We start from the raw sequence: 12,815 nt of genomic DNA on the forward strand, positions 1-12,815 counted from the left end.
CTGGTCCTTCAGGGGCACAGTTACCCTATTCAGGACCAGGGAATCCTCCACACCTGCCCGCCTCTTGCCCCCCCCCAAAAAAAACAGTACTTCTGTCTTGGGAGGATTCAACCTCAATCTGTTAGCCACCATCCATCCTCCAACTGCCTCCAGATTCAATAGGATTTAGTAGTTCAGATTACAGCCTAAGACCTGAATTAGGAAAAGGAAGGGAAGCTCTGACATTCCAGATGTTGTTGGACTACTTCATGTGTTGGGAACACTCTCTCCTTCTTTGAAGTGAGCCTGGCAGGCTAGACAACCATCCCTGTTTTTCAGTGCTGAGGACAGGGAAGCTTCATTCCATGCACAATGACTTCTGTACAGAAGTAGCTCATTGTAAGCAGGTATGGTAATTTCAAACACATCTCCAGCAGCCAACCAGCTCCCAATGGCCTTATGTTGAATCAACCCTCTTATCCTTTCCCTGCAACATACTGCCCTAGGAACCTTTGGACCAAAACTGGGCTTACAAATGGAATTAATACATGAATTGAGAAATAAAAACTGGGGAAGAAAACAGTCAGAAAACAGCAGAAATTAGGAGACTGGTAAATTTGATTTAAGGGGAAAGATTAAGAATGCCTGGTGCTTATATCTTCATTAAATGATGCTGAAGGGTGGATCTGATGAAAATCCATAAATATTTGAAGGGCACCTTTATCCAGGAAGGGGGGAGGGGTATTTCCGAAGCTAGTATTTGGAAATTGGCTTTAAGACAGGCTGAACAATAGGAATAACTTTGAGACATTGATAGATGGTGTCTGTACAAATCCCATCAGCAGACACCAAGACTGAGATGTGTGTTGGGGGGAGGGGAATCACAGTAGCTAAGGTAACTGAGATATATAGTTTTCCATTTGGAGCCGTTTGAGTAAGAGTTAAAAATAAAAAAGGAAGGTGTGAATAAAGTATTGGATTGAATGATCATGACTGTAGCTCTCCAGGATTTCAGACAGTGTTCCGTACCTGGAGATGCCAAGAGATTGAACCCGGAACCTGCAAATCAGATGCTCAGTCACTGTGCTACATCCTAGAGAGCTGGAATACGTTGTGAACTATTCACCAAAAGTGTCTTGGGCTTTGAAGACGCTCAAACTCAGGATTAAAGGGAGAAATGTGCTAAGAAGAAGGCACGCTTGGCAAACCCTCACCATGATCAACTCCTGCCCGGAAACTATGTCCCTACTGTGGAAGGACGTGTGGATCCAGAATTGGCCTCCACAGTCATTTATGGTTTCACTGTTAAAACCGTGTTTATGGAAGGCAATCTTACTCAGCTATGAGTGATCGCTGAAGAAGATGACGACTCAGCTTAGCTGTCTACATTATGGGAGGCTCACATTTAGATGAGGGTCAAAGAGCTCTATCATCATGGAGGATGAGACTATCAATGGATCTTCAGTATCAGAGACCCAGTTGCTGGAGAACAGAGAGAGAACCCTCACATCCTGCATGTCAGTTTCCCATAGGTATCTGGTTGGCTAGATGGGTCTTTGGTCTGATCCACCAGGGCTCTCCTTCTCCTCTTCTGACTTGTCCTTGGTACTCTCACATGGGTGAGATGGATAACCGAATGATGCCAAAGCTACTCAGGCACTCTCATTGTTTGGTCTAAGCTGTGTTGGTGTGTGACTTTTCCCCATGGAAACTGTAGCCAGGAACTGAAGTTGGGACCTCACATATTGTGATGCATAGGGCTATTTCACTGCAGGTACATATTGGTGATGTATTGAGCTGGGAATTTGGAAAGAAGACATGTCATGGTCTAGGCTCAATTGCAGTCATACCATGTGCTGATGGCAGGTCTGCCTACATTCAAAAGCCATGAGTCACAGCTGTTGGTGTAGCACCATCACAGAACCATGTGGTAAAAGAATGAATACCGGTAATATATAGTTTACTAAATTCTCCTGCAAGCCGCCTGTCAGATGTTGTGAAATCCTGATTGCTGCATGTCTGCTGCTGTCCACTGTTGACATTGTCTGCATGTAGATTCTGACTGCTGCTCAGTGCCAGATTTCGGATGCTGTCAAATGTTGTTTGCTGTTTCTGCAGAATCCCTGGATGTCAAAAGCTCAGACCGGATATCAAATATTCAGCAAATATCTGCTCATGCAGAGAACATTGAGAGAATATTTACTAAAGGTGGGAGGTGACCTTCCTCATGAATGATAGAAAAGTTGGGTATAAGTGTGCAAATGAATGAATGGAAACCATTAACAGGACTTAAGCAGTCTTCGCCACACAAATTCACCAAACAATAGCAATGGACATTAAGATCGGCCAGTGCTACTGTTTCCTAGGCAGTGCTGAACCTGGGCAGAACCTGGAGGAGATTCTTGGAGAGGCCTGCGTTAAGCAGCTAATTTCACCAGGTTCTTGTCTTGCTAATACTTATTCAGAGATTCATTCCATCCTATTCCATTGCATTGAATGCCTTTGCTTCCTGCCCCATGGTGTGCATTTTACATGTATTTTGTGTACGTTTTAATGCAAAATGCACACTTTTCACACAAATACATTTTAAAAAACACATTCACCAGTAAAAACACAAATTCTCGCAGGCTTCTTTTATGTAAAATACTTTTTTTTTTTTTTTGCACACCAAAAATTCACTACAAAATTCAGATAGGTGTAAAATTCAGCTGGGAGCTTTGCTCCAATCCATGGGCAGTTTCAAGAGCACTGGATTGGGCTGCTCCACTGTGGAAAGTGAACCACTGTCCACACACTGCCACTGCTGGAAATGCAGCATACAAATCAGTTAAACAAATACATGAGCTTTCCATTCCTGCGACTCCTTAAAATTCCAACCACATGTTCAGATACTTGGTTATAAGCTGATTTCGCTGGTGAAGTGAGCTGGGTCTAAATCAGCTTAAAGTAATTCATCTTAACCAACTGCAGAATGAGATGTTAGTTTGTCACATTCTTTAGTGTGCTACTAAGAAAGAAAATATGGCCGTCCCAAGAGGCACTAAGGTAGTAGGCGAGGGTCACGGGTTTGATATGGGTCACTTGCATTTTAGGAGGATGGGTTAAATAATCATCAGGGTCCCTTTCAACTGCACAATTCTATGATTCTCTGAATCACAAGTTGAGAGAGCACTGTTGCACTCAGGTCCTGCTTGCAGGATTTTGGTGGGAACCTGGTAAGGCACAATGAGAATGGGATGCTGGAGAAGATGGGCCTTTGGCCTGATCCTGCACAGCTGTCCACATGCTCTTAATAGAAACAGTGAGTGAAGAGTTTTAATAGGACAAGCTAAACTCCCTCAAAGAAGGGAAGGGTTCAACGCACCCCAACTTTGCAGCATAAGTAAGCAGATTAGGAACCAGGTTTATTTGGCATCTTGAGCAGATAGTTTTTCTTTCTTTCTTTTAATTTTTTTAAACAAATCTTCACCAGGTGGGCCTTTTTTTTAGCAGGCACTGAAAGCACTCCCCTCCCCCGCATCGCTTTGCATAGATAGAATTTTTGGCACGTCGCCAAACAGGTCACCATGAACGGGATAATGTGACAATCTGTTATCATTAACTGTGTTGGAAAAGGCTCTCAAGACTCAAGAGAGAATTAAATGACCTGGAAAAGTCAGTCTATGGGAAAGTCTATTGTACTCATCTTCGTTATTTCCAGCTCTACGCATCGCTGGGCCAGGGGAACAACATGATTTGCTGAGGTAACAAATACAAAGGTCATCCCCCGCCCCCACTTTCCAGCTTTGCGCTTTCTCCTCAAACCATCTAAGGATCTATAGTATCTAATTCACTGAACATTGGAAGAAGAAATATGTAAATTCTGAGGAGAGAGTCAAATCTCTGTGTGTGCACCAAACCCAAAGCTAAATGAAAGTTTTCCACTCCAAAGTAAGAAATGAGCATTTTTGTTCTCTGGAATTACAGATAAATGAGATCTGCGACAAAACGTTGAAGCGAGGAATTCCCCCAATTTTAGATTCTGCCCACTTCATTCCCCATCCTTTGGTGTTCCATTACCTCCCAGTAACACACTGTCAGCATTCTGTGGCCATTGAACATCCTCAGTCCCTACTGGGATTTTGGTGGGAGCAGGTCTCCTCCTTAGTATTTTATATATCTTTCCAGTGCTTTTTTCTAAAAAGATGTTTGGGGTACTCTGATTTTTCTACTCATATCAAAATACTGCCCTTCAATGAGGCCAAAGTTAGATTCACAAAATGTTTTGGGGGAATGCGTACCCCTGCCTACCCACAGAAAAGAAGCACTGTATCTATCTATATCTATATTTCTACATGGGTGGACCCAGGGCCATCTTTACCCAGGGTGCAAGGGGTGCGGGGCACCCAGGCGCCAAATTCTGGGGGGCTCCAGTTGCCCGCTGCTGAAGCCGCCTAAGCTCTTACCTATCTACCTGTTATGAAATAATAAACAATTTTGATCAAGTTGGAAAAACAAAATACATATATACCTAGGTATTACCGAAACGTATACCTACTGTTTCACTAAAGGACTTTGGTGCATATGCTAAAGACTGAGCTGTGGTCTGACTCTGTAGAAAGTGGTGCATATGCTAAAGACTGAGCAATGGTCTGACTCTGTATATGGCAACTTTCTATATTCCTGTGAAATGAGATTCACATTTCGAAGGGAGCAGATGTCATCCATACCCTTCAAAACAACACAGTCCAATTCTGGAACACCATCTTCCAGGTATGAAATCCTGCATGCATCACATGATCTGCAAAAAATAGCAGACCCAGAAAAATGTGTTTGGGGGCATTGTGTGAGATTGCGGACCTGAGAAAAAGATTTTTGGGGGGTGGTGAGATCTCATTCCGAAATCATGAGAGAGCAAGACACCCAAAATGGCAGCCCCACTCTTGTGAGGCGAAAATGGGATGTCCTTGTTTTTCTGGGTAGGTTGACAGGAATGGCCATCTTGTGTTTCATATCATAAAAACAGTGGTTCTCAAAGGATGTGGCGTGCCATATTAATGTGGTGGGAGAGGATGGCAAGTGTGGTGGGTAGATTCAAGCACAATCATAGAAACATTTAAAGATTTTTATGTAAAACGACTCAAGGGAAGAGAAGAAGGGGAGTCATTAATATCTTAAGGATGCAAAACGAGTATTTTAAATTGTAAAACTGAAAATTAAATAATAATAAAAGAAACATTTAAAGATTTCAGTGTCTTATATTATACAGTGGTACCTCTAGTTATGTACTTAATTCGTTCCGGAGGTCCGTTCTTAACCTGAAACTGTTCTTAACCTGAAGCACCACTTTAGCTAATGGGGCCTCCCACTGCTGCCGCGCTGCCAGAGAACGATTTCTGTTCTCATCCTGAAGCAAAATTCTTCACCTGAAGCACTATTTCTGGGTTAGTGGAGTCTGTAACCTGAAGCGTATGTAACCGGAAGCGTATGTAAACCAAGGTACCATGTAGCATCATTTTTTAAAAAACACAACAACACAGAATGGATAGATATCTTTTCAAAATGATAGCAAGAGCCTAAAGTAATTCTGAGGACAATCTTAGTTGTGATCCAGAATCACCATTTGGACAAATTGCTGCAGAAGACTCATTTATAATTATATTTTGGGAATGATTCATGTTATTATGTAGCTGCATTGTTTTATACTTTCTGGTTGTCTCCTGATCACATTATAAAGTAGTTGTGTTCTAGGTTATAAATCAAGCACTGCTAGGAGTTGTTGCCCCCCCCCCAATATAAAGGTGAAGGGACCCCTGACCGTTAGGTCCAGTCATGACCGACTCTGGGGTTGCGGCGCTCATCTCACTTTATTGGCTGAGGGTGCCGACATACAGCTTCTGGGTCAGGTGGCCAGCATGACTAAGCAGCTTCTGGCGAACCAGAGCAGCACACGGAAACGCCGTTTACCTTCCCGCCGGAGTGGTACCTATTTATCTACTTGAACTTTGGTGTGCTTTCAAACTGCTAGGTTGGCAGGAGCAGGGACTGAGCAACGGGAGCTCACTCCGTCACGGGGATTCAAACTGCCGACCTTCTGATCAGTAAGCCCTAGGCTCTGTAGTTTAACCCACAGTGCCATCCGCGTCCCTGCCCCCCAATATATTTCTTATCAATTAAAAAACCCCGGTGTGGCACAAGCAACTTTTTATTCTGAAACTGTGGCCCAGAGAAAAACGTTTGAGAATCACTGTCATAAAACAAAGTCTGCCTATCTGTTTTTACAGCTCTGTGATCAGATGCATGAAGCTCCGAGATCAGATCTACCAACTCCCTGCTCTGGTTCAAAGATGCTGTTAGAGGCCTCCGATTCTGATTATGCAGTTGTATTGTTGGAAGGGTATCTAACCTCCTCCAGCATCCTGTCTTTCATTGTTTCGGAAAAAAGAAGAGCATCACACTTCCTTTCCCTTCCCAGCTACAGTGCATTTCATGAATATTAAATAGCGAGAAAGAGACAACACTTTTGGCTTAGTAGGTCAGGGGAGTCCTGCCATTTGTATAATCTGGATAAATTTAGAGCAGCTGGTCCCTTGCCAGCTGTAGAAAACTCTTGCATGGAGTTTGAGCTCGGCGGTGGTTGCACCAGTCAGAAGTCAAAAACGGTGCAGACCAGGGACTGGAATCGACCGCTCTTTTATCAAATGGATTGCCCTTCAATCAAATCCCTTTCCAGCATACAAAACATGAAATAATCCATCATCAAGTTAAACTGTTTGAAACACTTTGTAAGTGGTCCTGCAATGACAGATCAGGTGCAACAAGATGAATGAGACTGGAGTGTATTTAAAGTGACACAGTGAATCCACTCTAATCAGGTTCATCAGTTCTAATTCACTTATATCTGTTTTGGAGTGGTCCATCTCTCTCGTTTATTTCAATGGCTCTCTTACACCTCCAATATAACTCTCAATTAGCTGCTCAGGAAGGGAATGCAGTTTGACATCGCCACAACTGAACTCTGCACTTTCCCAATCTTTCCGCACAGACACAGGGCTATACGCTTTTTAACAAGGCTCCTTCTTCTTCCCGGCAACCTCAATTGCTTGTTTATTACCAGGTCACAAAAGAAGAGGAACACCTCTACAAATTAATTATAGGTGTTTTGAACTGCAAAGATATAATTCACTCTTCAGGTACATTATGGAGCAAAACCAGTTAACGGGACGTTTGCTCCTCCATCCCCTTCCATTCTTCAACAATAAAATTTAATTGGATAGACATCATCCATCTGGATAATGAGCTCGAGACCCAAAAGTCTCCGACTTACAGCTGTTGTTACTACCTTGGTTGGCAGTAGGATGCCAGCAAGCATAGAAATGAAATGGGCTCATTTTGTACTTGAAGAATGTGCTATACTTTAATAAGCCACTTATTAAAAAGAGGGGTTTTTGTTTTCTTTTTTGCTATTTATTAAAATTGCATTCCTCTTCTACACTCACATTCTTTTTGAGGACTCACTCACAGCTCTCCTCCCCTCCCCCTCCCCGTTGACACCTGGGATTGAAAATTGGCCACAACTTTATTGTTTACAGATGTATGTAGGATTTGGCTCAGGCACTGGGTTCATACCCATTATCAGCCTCCAGATGGAGAGCTGATTTTTAAGTGGGGTCATGAATGGGATCTGGACCACATCAAGATGCAGGTCAACAGAAGTGCCCCCCCCCCGTTGCTGTTGGAAACTCTTTGGCCCATCTGCATGCCCAGCAGAGCTTCTTTTAAACTTCAGATGCTTATTTCAGCTACTACTCTACAGCTGCAGGTTTCTAGACTAGATGTTAAATGCTTAGCTTATTTCCAGTTCTTTCACTTCAGCTCCTCAGCTTAATTACATAGGTGCTGCAGCTCAACACTTTGGTTCTTAAAAGAGGGGGTACTTTCTGTCAGATTCCCAACCTTCTAACAATCACACTCCTGAGGTACTTTGAATAGTATAGCAGACCTAGGGGATCACCACACCCCTCTTAACTGGTTAGGGTGTCTTCTCTTTCTAGAAGATCACTCCACTCCTGACTAAAACGAGACCCATGTAGACTGTATTCTCACAGCTCTGCTCCTCCTTGCTCAAACTCAGCCCTCCACCTGTCTGAATACTCTCTCAAGACACTACAATCTAAGCTCAGAGTCTCCTTTCTCTAGCAGTAGATATTGTCCTTGGAGTGGATGCTATACACAGATCAGATCCAACTCTCTAACTCTCTCCACCAAACAATCTGAACCATCTCTCAGAAAATGCTCCTTTTATTTTCTCTCCCAAAGGCTCCATGCTCCTCTGGCTAGCTGTCTTGGTAGCCAATCAGAAAGAGGCTCCAACAGTCAGGTGGAGTTCCAACGTACTGCATCACCAGATTATGGTCTAGCTCAGCTGTCCGTCATACCAGTCTAGCTGCCACATTCTGGATTAGTTGTAGTTTCTGAGTCACCTTCAAGGTTAGCCCCATGCAGAGCACATTGCAGTAGCCCAAATGGGAGATAACCAGAGCATGTACCACTATGGTAAGACAGTGTGCAGGCATGTTTGTGGCCTAGAATAAGTCACTGAATTTTCTGCAACACAGTGGGGTTTTGTATCCAATCTGCAGGCATTCCTCAATACACTATTCAATCTGGAAAGTAAATAAAAATAAGAATTGAACATCACTGTTCCAGATAGAGGATAGAAGCCTGGAAGTTTACTTCTTTGCACAAATATCTAGTATCTGTACATGATACATGCATGTTAGCTATCCCCTTTTATATTCATATATAACCAAGGGAATGTTGTTGTTCCCCACAAGTTGCAATTACTATTCCTTGGAAGACCGTGGCTTGTTTATTTTATCATACGTCAATTAAAATTTGGTAAGGCTGCAAAAGTTCAAATAATAAAAAAAAACCACCCAAAGGCACTATATTTTCCCATGTTTCCCATGAATCAAATTTACCCTTCATTCTCCACCTATCAATGCTCAATCCAGAGTCAGCCAGTTCCTTTTGCCAGTTCTCTGTAAACAGAAGCCCTATCAGGTTGTCAGTTAAGCTATGGAGAAATTGCCAGAGGAGGTGAAATTAACAAAATCTAAATGAAATTGACATGCCTGCTGTTAGAATGACAAGAGAGCACACTGATTGCTGCATCCCTGTGGTAATTAATGGCGTGTCCAGCAAACCAATACTGACTAAGGGACTGGGAAAAGAAGGAAAGAGACTACACCTTACAGCTCAACTAATTAACCTGCTTGGGGAGAGGGAGGAGCAAGCGCAAAGTTTATAGCTTTAAAAGCAGAAAGCAGGTGAGCAATTAATTAAGTAACCTGCAGAGAAGGCAGTGCAAGCAGAAAAGAACACAATTAGTGCATCTTCCAATTTATCACATGCACACACACCTTATAAATTAACACCACATGAAACAGCATGGTTGGCAGCCTGTGCATATTTGTGTGCATAAGCACTGGAAATTTTATTTGAACCATGGAAAGATGTATATATGTAGAGAAGAGATTCTGTTCTTCATGGGGAAGAAGCAATTACTCTTTTACAGACATGCTGCCCATTTTTTAATATATATTTCCACTGTGAGGTTATCAGTTCTGTTGTGTGGAATCCTGATTGATTGTCTCAAACTTTCCTTACATCTGATTCTTTCAGGTTTACTTTCTGCTGGGGGGAAATAACATTGGCAGGTTGGACACACAACCTGTTGCACAAGCCAGGACAGAGGTGCATCGGGGAAAGGGCTGAGTGTGCATCACAAGAACACAACAATGTAGAAAGAGCCTACTGGATCATGCCAATGGTCCATCAAGTCCAGCATTCTTTTCTCATAGTGGCCAACTTGTGGGAAACCCGTAAACAGGATCCAAGCACAAGTATCATTTATTTATTTCAATTTCATAAAAATTCTACACCACTTATTGTTATTGTTGTTTTAAAAAACTAATTACTGTCTCTGACTACAGAGACAGAGCATAGCCATCATGACTAGTAGCTATTAATGCAAATCCAAGTGATAAATTGCTCAGCACTGCATTCCTGGCAAAATGATGCAGATTCTCAAACTGCAGCTAGTGAAAACACTCAACATCCGTCAACTGGCTCATCAGTATAAAGCACATCAGTTTGCACAGCCACTTTTATAACAGGTTATACACACACACACACACATACACACCAAGGAGCAAAGGAACTCTGCATGTGCAAAGAAAAGAATCTGCATAAGAATTCTGCATGGATGTAAGTTTTGGGGAAAGCAGGGTAGGGACTGCAATGGTTCAGACTCATATTTTCAGGGGGATGCTTTGAGGGGTTGGGTGAAACAGCTGAAATGGGGGATGGATTGACTTATATCACCAGGTATTGTTTTTGTTTAAAAAGTAGTTCTAAGTGCTCAAATCTCCTCCTCCTCCAAAAGTTTGCACAGCCACATACTCTCAACAGAGCAGACACTTGCATCAAAAATGGACAAGGGAAACACCCTATGGAACAGAACAGTGAAATAGAGAGGGGAATTTTGGTTCTGTCCCACAACTGATAGCCCTAAAAAAGAGTGAGAATCTGAATGAAAGTGTGAAATAAATCCATTCAATTGATTATTAAGTTCATGATCATGTACCTCCATGAGATATACAAATATGTGAGAATTTTCCACATAGCAGATAGAGTATGCTTTCTTTCATTCATTCATTCCAACTCTCCTTTTCTCACTAAGGATGCTGAACAGGTAACAAGTCCAGTTAAAGAACAACAGTTAATCAAACAATACAACAAAATTTATAGGTGGTATAACCTCAAATGTCAACACTTAGGATCCAAGAAATCTTGCTGGGGAGGGGAGGGGAGATGATGAAACAGGTAGGTTCCCCTTGCGTTATAACATGTACAGAAATCAACTAATAATAGATACTACTAGCAAACATACATTTGAATTAGCCACCCATTCAAGAACAGATTCTTGATACCATTGCTGTATCATCTCAGTAAGATTCATTGGATTACTCAATTCAGAATATTTATCTGGAAGCATTTTTATTTTGAAAAGTACACATCTCGGATTCATTGCGATTCATGTAACTGAAAACCAGCGCAGCACCCCATCAACACCTCCAATGGAATATTAAATTTATCTTACCTACTAGTTGGCTTCCAATCTGTGTAGAAGTGCCTTTTGAGATGGACGCAGTCACAGCAAAATAGTCCTTAATGGGTGCAAATGGATGAAGAAGGAGCAAGCAGCGTGTTCAGTCAAAAACAGAATCCTTTCAGATAATCTGCTGAACAGAAAATAGTCAAAATTATTATCATCTTCAGTCTTTGTTTTATAGCAGCAAAAAGTCCACCTAATCCAGAATTCTCTGCCCAGCAGCGACCAGCCAGAATTCTATCTAAGCAAATTCTGCTATCAGCTTTCGTACTCTGCACCTCCAGGAATAATGCGGGGATCAGAATGTATGGCACAATTCTAACCAGGTTGACTAAGAAGAAAATTCCCATTTAATTTATGAGAGCCTACAGCCTGGTAGGTGTGCTGTTTACTCTTGGGCAAGTGTGGCAAAGTAATTAGAGGTGTCAGACTAGGACCCAGGGATCAAATCTGCAGTATGTCTCTGTATAGCAGCCAGGAGGGGGTTATTGCATACAAGCATCCCTTGAGGGCTTCCTGAAGGCACATTGCTCAGCCACTGTGATCCAGTAATGTTCTTATATTTGCTTTGCATTTACACTTCCAGTATCTGAAGAAGTGTGCATGCACACAAAAGCTTATACAAACTTAGTTGGTCTCTAAGGTGCTAAGGTAAAGGTAAAGGGACCCCTGACCATTAGGTCAAGTCGTGAACGACTCTGGGGTTGCGGCGCTCATCTCGCTTTACTGGCTGAGGGAGCTGGTGTGCAGCTTCCAGGTCATGTGGCCAGCATGACTAAGCCGCTTCTGGCGAACCAGAGCAGTGCATGGAAACGCTGTTTACCTTCCGGCCGGAGGGGTACCTATTTATCTACTTGCACTGGTGTGCTTTCAAACTGCTAGGTGGGCAGGACTCTAAGGTGCTACTGGACAATTCTCTCCCCCCCCCCGACTTCCAGCAAAGTCAGGGGTGGGAAAACCTACTGCTCTCCAGAAGCCCCGGAGAGCTTGTGTCCAGGATACCTTAAGGACCACTTGAACTCTTATATCTGAGCTCGCTCGCCAATATAATCTGGAGGAGCACTGTGAGTTTCTCTGCACGTTAGAGGCCCAACTAGCATCCACTAGAAGTCAGACTTTTGTGTGAAGCCCTCTTTTCCAGCAGAGATCCAGCAGGCACCCTCACTTTTGACTTTCTTGAAGACCTTTTTGTGTCAACAGGTCTTCCCAACTGTTTCATTTTATTGGCCAGTCAACTTTTAAAAAAATGTTTGGTATTTTTAAAATGCTTTAATGATTCCAACTGTCCTGATATTTTATGACATGGCAATACTGGGTGGTTGTTGTTTTGCAAATAAATAAATAAATGCTGTTGGAGCCCAGCTCCCTGTTAGTCCCAGCATGGCCAATACAGTGGTACCTCGGGTTACATACACTTCAGGTTACAGACGCTTTAGGTTACAGACTCCGCTAACCCAGAAATAGTACCTCAGGTTACGAACTTTGCTTCAGGATGAGAACAGAAATTGTGCTCCAGTGGCGTGGCAGCAGGAGGCCCCATTAGCTAAAGTGCTGCTTCAGGTTAAGAACAGTTTCAGGTTAAGAACAGACCTCCAGAACGAATTAAGTACTTAACACGAGGTACCACTGCAGTTCAGGGATAATAAGAGTTGTATCTATACATACATATATATATATA

At 42.6% G+C, this 12,815-nt stretch overlaps 1 protein-coding gene across 4 annotated transcripts in view; it reads right to left on the minus strand.

The window, feature by feature from the left end:
- Window positions 1–12,815, minus strand: part of CNTN5 (contactin 5) — a 701,719-nt gene that overhangs the window by 462,649 nt on the left and 226,255 nt on the right. For 3 of the 4 annotated variants that reach the window (XM_083736193.1, XM_083736191.1, XM_083736194.1), the window contains one exon: window positions 11,126–11,264. The gene's annotated coding sequence lies outside the window, so the exon portion shown is untranslated. Of the gene's footprint in view, window positions 1–11,125; window positions 11,268–12,815 lie in introns of all 4 variants that reach the window. The other variant, XM_083736192.1, reaches the window with a different exon arrangement.

Source organism: Podarcis gaigeae, assembly GCF_964106915.1.
Source record: "Podarcis gaigeae genome assembly, chromosome: 4".
NCBI classification, from domain to species: domain Eukaryota; kingdom Metazoa; phylum Chordata; class Lepidosauria; order Squamata; family Lacertidae; genus Podarcis; species Podarcis gaigeae.